Source organism: Bison bison, unplaced genomic scaffold (genome assembly GCF_000754665.1).
Source record: "Bison bison bison isolate TAMUID 2011002044 unplaced genomic scaffold, Bison_UMD1.0 scf7180017864110, whole genome shotgun sequence".
NCBI lineage: Eukaryota > Metazoa > Chordata > Mammalia > Artiodactyla > Bovidae > Bison > Bison bison.
In genome coordinates this window covers 49029-55187 of record NW_011494682.1, presented here as the reverse complement: position 1 = coordinate 55187, position 6159 = coordinate 49029, and the positions used below count along the sequence as shown (strand labels likewise).

The 6159-nt window shown below is 35.6% G+C and overlaps 1 protein-coding gene across 1 annotated transcript in view; it reads right to left on the bottom strand.

Moving 5' to 3' along the window:
* The window catches only part of ANKRD17 (ankyrin repeat domain 17), a 167154-nt gene that overhangs the window by 133385 nt on the left and 27610 nt on the right, over positions 1 to 6159 (bottom strand). The gene's annotated exons all lie outside the window — the stretch shown is intronic.

The window sequence follows — 6159 nt, the reverse complement described above, 5'->3', positions numbered from 1 at the left end:
CAACAGCACCCCACTCCAGTACTCTTGCCTGGAAAATCCCATGGGCAGAGGAGCCTGGAAGGCTGCAGTCCATGGGGTCGCTAAGAGGACACGACTGAGAGACTTCACTTTCACTTTTCACTTTCATTCATTGAAGGAAATGGCAACCCACTCCAGTGTTCTTGCCTGGAGAATCCCCGGGACGGCGGAGCCTGGTGGGCTGCCATCTATGGGGTCGCACAGAATCAGACATGACTGAAGTGACTTAGCAGTAGATTAAGAGAAGTCAACAACAAAGTTTCTTTCTCAAACCTTTTTCCAACAGAAGCAAGAAATGACAGATTTGAATTCAAGGAACTCAACATTCAAACACTCTTATTTCTCATAAGATAAGAATAGGCTTTCTAACTTTGACAAATCATCCAGCCCCTAAGGTTCAAGTCAATCAAACCATTCACTGTCTCTTTCTCCTCTGTACTAGGATAATACGGTGCTGCTCTTAAGCTTTTCTGACATTTACTGTTAAATTTTCACTAATAAATATGTCATTATAGCTTTCTTACAGAATTATAGATGTTTATATATCATGTATCATGTCTCTCCCTTACAGATCACAAGCTTGATGAAAGCAGGCAATGCTTTGTTTGGCAATGTATACCCAGAGCCAGCAGTCTCTGGCAGAGAGCAAGGACTTAAGTATTTGTTGATTAAATTAACAAATGCATGAATAAAGGAATCATCTGATATCCAGTTATGCATCCTAGTCCCTTTATCTTATTTATTTTTGGCTGTGGTGGGTTTTCGTTGCTATGTGTGGGCTTTCTCTAGTTGTAGTCAGCGGAGGCTACTCTCTGTTGCGGTGCACAGGCTTCTCTTGTTGCAGAGCATGGGCCCTAGGGCAAGTGGGTTTAGTAGCTGTGGCATATCCGTGGCAGGTGGAATCATCCCAGACTAGGGATTGAACTTGTATCCTCTGCATTGGCAGGTGAATTCTTAACCACTGGACCATCAGGGAAGCTCTCCTAATCCCTTTTAAATTATTGCTACCACTAAGACTTACTTGTTCTGTGATTATTATCTTTAGGCCATTGAAATAAGATATTAGAAATACTGAATTTAAACATAATCTACTTTTGAGACTTTCTGTAATTCTTTGTTATACAGCAAAATAATAATTTCTTCTTAATTTTATTTTCTGGTTCTTTTGTTAATATGAGGACCTATGCCACAGCACAGGTTACTCTGGGGGAAAGGGTATGTGAAAGGAGATTCATATACATCTGCTATAAGATTCTACATCCTAATAGTAAGCTAACATCCTTCTAGTTCAATCAGTTTGAAGGCAAAAAAACCTGTTTCCCCATTTGCCTAAAATGGATTTTAAAATCTTTAATTTTCATCTAGGGCAAAAGCATTAAAGTATAATTAATAGTTAACCTACTAACAGTTATGCAAACAAACACAAACGAACAAAAGTTACTTAAATCATAAAGGAGAATACTTAACACAATAAGCTCCAAATGTCCAAAGTGAAGAGAAAAGCTTCTCATAAAAAGTAGAGGAAAATGACAGAAGAAGCTCAATAAATAGCAAGACTAAATAAAGGAATCTTCTAAAATGCACCGTTTCATTTAGGCCCAGCACTTATTTCTTTGAACAAGGAAAAAGAAAACCAAACACACACGCGCGCGCGCACACACACACACACAGATTTGTTGACAAGCAAGCAACTCTATTTTGTATGGTTTTGTTCCTCCACATAAAACATTGTGTTTTTTTCCAATCAAATCTTCCTTGTAAAGCTCTGCTCCCATCAATTTTTTTTTTTTTCTACTTAGGAAACAGCAAGACTTTTTCAAAATCCACATTTTTAAACAAAACAAAGACACTTAATTGGTTGCAGCAGAAATATAATTATTTCACCCATCTACATAAAAACAAACTATTAGAAAAAGAAAATCTGAACCAATCTCACCTCTTAAAATGTATGAAATGTAGTCATTACATCTCTATTTTTCTCTTTTCTACTCTATTTCAGTAGAAGTGTAAAATAGCCTGGACCAAGCATAACTGACATACATACCTTAAAAAGTTAAATAGAATTTAAATTAAAAGGCTAACAAAATCTGGTCAAATTTCTGATAGTCTATATACATTACTAAAATAACTATATATAACTATCTCTATAAATTTACCTTATATTTCTCCTAAACCAATCATGCTATTATATGACTGGAGCTTTTTGATATATCTAATACACCATAGTAAATGCTTTTTGTTACCTTCATAGGTTACTTTCTTTTTCCTTAAACTATGGTTTTTATCTACAAAAGCAATGCACAAACATAGAAAACATTCCTGTATAAAAGACAATATAGGGAGAAGTAAACCTCTCTCTCACCAACCCCTAAAAGGCACAAATTGTATATTCTTCCAGAAATAACCTACATATATGAAGCATATCTTAGTGCAAGATTTTCTTTTATAAAAACAGAAGGATATTGTACATACTTTCCTACATCTCCATTTTAAAATGTAATATTCCATAATCGTTTCAGATTAGTATTTGTATATCTCTCTCTGATTTTGATTGTTATTCAAATTTCACTAATAAAATCCTGTACTATAATCAGTTCCCCTTTGATGGACATTTGTATTGCTCCAACGTTTTGTAATATTGCAATGAATATGCCCAACAAAAGGGCCCACATACTCTGCATATACTTGAATATAACTGTACAGTAAATTTCTTGATGGAAACATGGATTTAAAACTATGTCACTGCTGAACTCTCAAACCACTGGGGTGGTACATTCCTCTGTTAGTCAATCAGTCATGTCTGACTCTTTGCTACCCCATGGATTGCAGCCCACCAGGTTCCTCTGTCCATGGAATTCTCCATGCAAGAATACTGGAGTGGGTAGCCATTCCCTTCTCCAGGGGATCTTTCTGACCCACAGATCAAATTGGGATCTCCTGCATTGCTGGCAGATTCTTTACCATTTGAGCCACATTCCTTTAGGACCTATTAAAACATAATTTTGGGGTCAGTAGTATATTTGGCTGACTCTGGTTCAGTATTCTCTTAGTCATCATATTCTCTTATGTACAGTTAAGGGAAATTAAAATGTTAAAGTAACCTAAAATGAGTTCAGACTAGTAAAATCAAGGGAAGCACAAGCTGAATTCCATTATTTCTGTAAGTTGCTTGGTATTAAAACGGTAAATGGCAGGTTGCCCACTATTTTATGCACTGTTCTGACACTCTCCCCTGGAAGAAAACATGTACAAAGATTAAGACAGAGGCATGACTAAGAGGAAGTTGTTAAGGATGATATTCATGTGTCTCTGCTCTCTCTGCCCTATGCCTCAGTATGGTTTAAAAGCTTTTGTATTAGCAAATGGTGGTATACAGTGTGGGGTAGTGTCATAACCAACTTGACAATTTATTAATTACAAAATAACAATAAATCTCTAGCTTAAAAAAAAAAAACCTGATGTTTGACTCTTTGACATAAATCATAGCAAGATACTCAATGACCCACATCCCAGAGTAATGGAACTAAAAACAAAAATAAATAAATGGGATCTTATTAAAAGCTTTTGCACAGCAAAGGAAACCATAAACAGGATGAAAAGGCAATCCTCAGACTGGGAGAAAATACTTGCAAGTGAAGCAATTGACAAAAGATTAACCTATAAAATATACAAGCAGCTCAGGCAGATCAACATCAGAAAAACAAACAACCCAATCAAAAAACAGGCAGAAGATCTAAACAGACATTTCTCCAAAGAAGACATACAGATGGCTAATAAACACGTGAAAAGATGCTCAGCATCACTCATTATTAGAGAAATGCAAATCAAAATTGCAATGAGGTATCACCTCACATTGGTCAGAATGGCCATCATCAAAAAATCTACAAACAATAAATGCTGGAGAGGATGTGAAGAAAAGGGAACTCTGTACTGTTGGTGGGAATGTAAATTGATATAGCCACTCTGGAGAACAGTATGGAGATTTCTTAAAGAAAAAGAACTAAGAATAAAAGTACCATATGACCCAGCAATCCCACTATTTGGCAAATACCCTGAGAAAGCCACAATTCTAAAAGACACATGTTCAGTGCAGCACTATCTACAAGACCCAGGACATGGAAGCAACCAAGATGTCCACTGACAGATGAATGGATAAGGAAGTTGTGGTGCATATGTACCATGGAATACTACTCAGCCATAAAAATGGACATATCTGAATCAGTTCTAGTGAGATGGATACACCTAGAGGCTGTTACACAGTGTGAAATCAGAAAAAGAAATATTGTACATTAATGCATATATGTGTAATTTAGAAAAATGGTACTGATGAACCTATTTGTAGGGCAACAATAGAGTTCCAGACATAAAGGAGAGACTTTCAACACAGAGCAGGAAGGAGAGAGTGGGACAAATTCAGAGAGTAGCATTGAAACATATACATTACCATGTGTAAAATAGATAGCTAGTGGGCATTTGCTGTATGATGGAGGAAGCTCAATTTGCTGCTCTGTGATCACCTAGAGGGGTGGGACGGGGAGGGAGGTTCATGAAGGAGGGGATATATGTAAACCCATGGCTGATTCATGTTTATGTATGGCAAAAAACCAACACAACATTGTAAAGCAGTTATCCTTCAGTTTAAAAAAAAAAAAAAAACAACAACTTTATGTTGGGACTTCCTTGGCACCCAGTGGTTAAGAATTCACCTGCCAATGCAGGGTACACAGGTTTGATCCATGGTCTGGGAACTATGATCCTACATACCTCAGAGCAGCTGAGCCTGTGCTCTAGAGCCCATGCTCTGCAACGAGAGAGTCACCTCAATGAGAAGCCTGCACACCGCAGCTAGAGAGTAGCCGCGACTACTGTCACAACCAGAGAAAGCCCGAGCACAGCAACAAAGAGCCTGGGCTCTGCAGCAAAGACCCAATGCAGCCAAAAATAAAATAAAATTATAAAAAAATAAAACTGACAAATTATCTAATTTTCTAAAAATTCTGTTCCTCTTAAATACAAATCCCATCTAGGTTTAATGGATTCTTTAACTTAGTAAGTTGTGAAGTTTCTGTCAGAATTTAGTATTATAAGGATTCTGCATATAATAATTCTGTACGATTTTTTTGGTTATGTTCTTACTAAACTAATAAAATAGTGTTAGTCTGCCTTCCACATTTACTTCAAACTATTCCTTTTGAAAATATAAAATTCTAAAGTAATCCTTCCATCATTATTGGGAAAAAAATTGAATACAAACTAAGAAAAAGATGGGGTTTTATTAACACAAACAGCATTAAACAGCTTCTCTCATAGTCTCCTCACATATATTCCAGGTCTAATTTTGATGATAATATTTTAAAATAAGGATGACTGAAACTTCACCAGAACCTCCAAAATAAATGTTAACAGTTGGACAGGTTTTTAGATATGTGAGGAACAGCTAAAAGGCTTAGGTAACAAAGAATTAAGTAAGGATATATAAAATTATACTCGCATACATAAAATCAAGCAAAGACCATGTAGTAGTATATTCTAAACATGACAAAGAGTATTTATTTCTTAAATAAAATTTTTCTCAAGTCTAACATGATAAAAAGGCTTCAGTAAACTTTTTCAGAAAGACCATTATAACTATCATTCATTTATACAACTATTTACTGAGTGTTTACTAGGTGACAGGCTTTATACTACACAGTGGATATAGAATGACAAAGTTACTGTACCTTCAAGAGTCTATTATTTAGAAAAACTTGATCCTGATTCTTCATAAAGTTTAAAATCAAAATCTTCAATGATTTTTTCCATCTTCTCTGATAAATAGTTCCTTTCCATTTTTCTTTAATAAATAAAACTCAAAACTCCACTAAGAACAGTATAAAAAGTATTATTATATTTAAACAAATATTTCATCCAGACATAGATTCCATCCAGAACAGAACTGAATACAAGCACAATGTTGTCCAAATATAAGTAATATACTAAGCAAAGTAAAAAACAAAGCAGCTTTCCCTCCTTTCACATCTGCAATTACAGTTGTGCCTGCTGGACACTTGCATTTCTTGTCTCCACCCATGATGGGTCACACCATGAATTCATTCTTTCCTAGTATTTCACAATAGGGTCTAGTGATTAACATTTTCACTT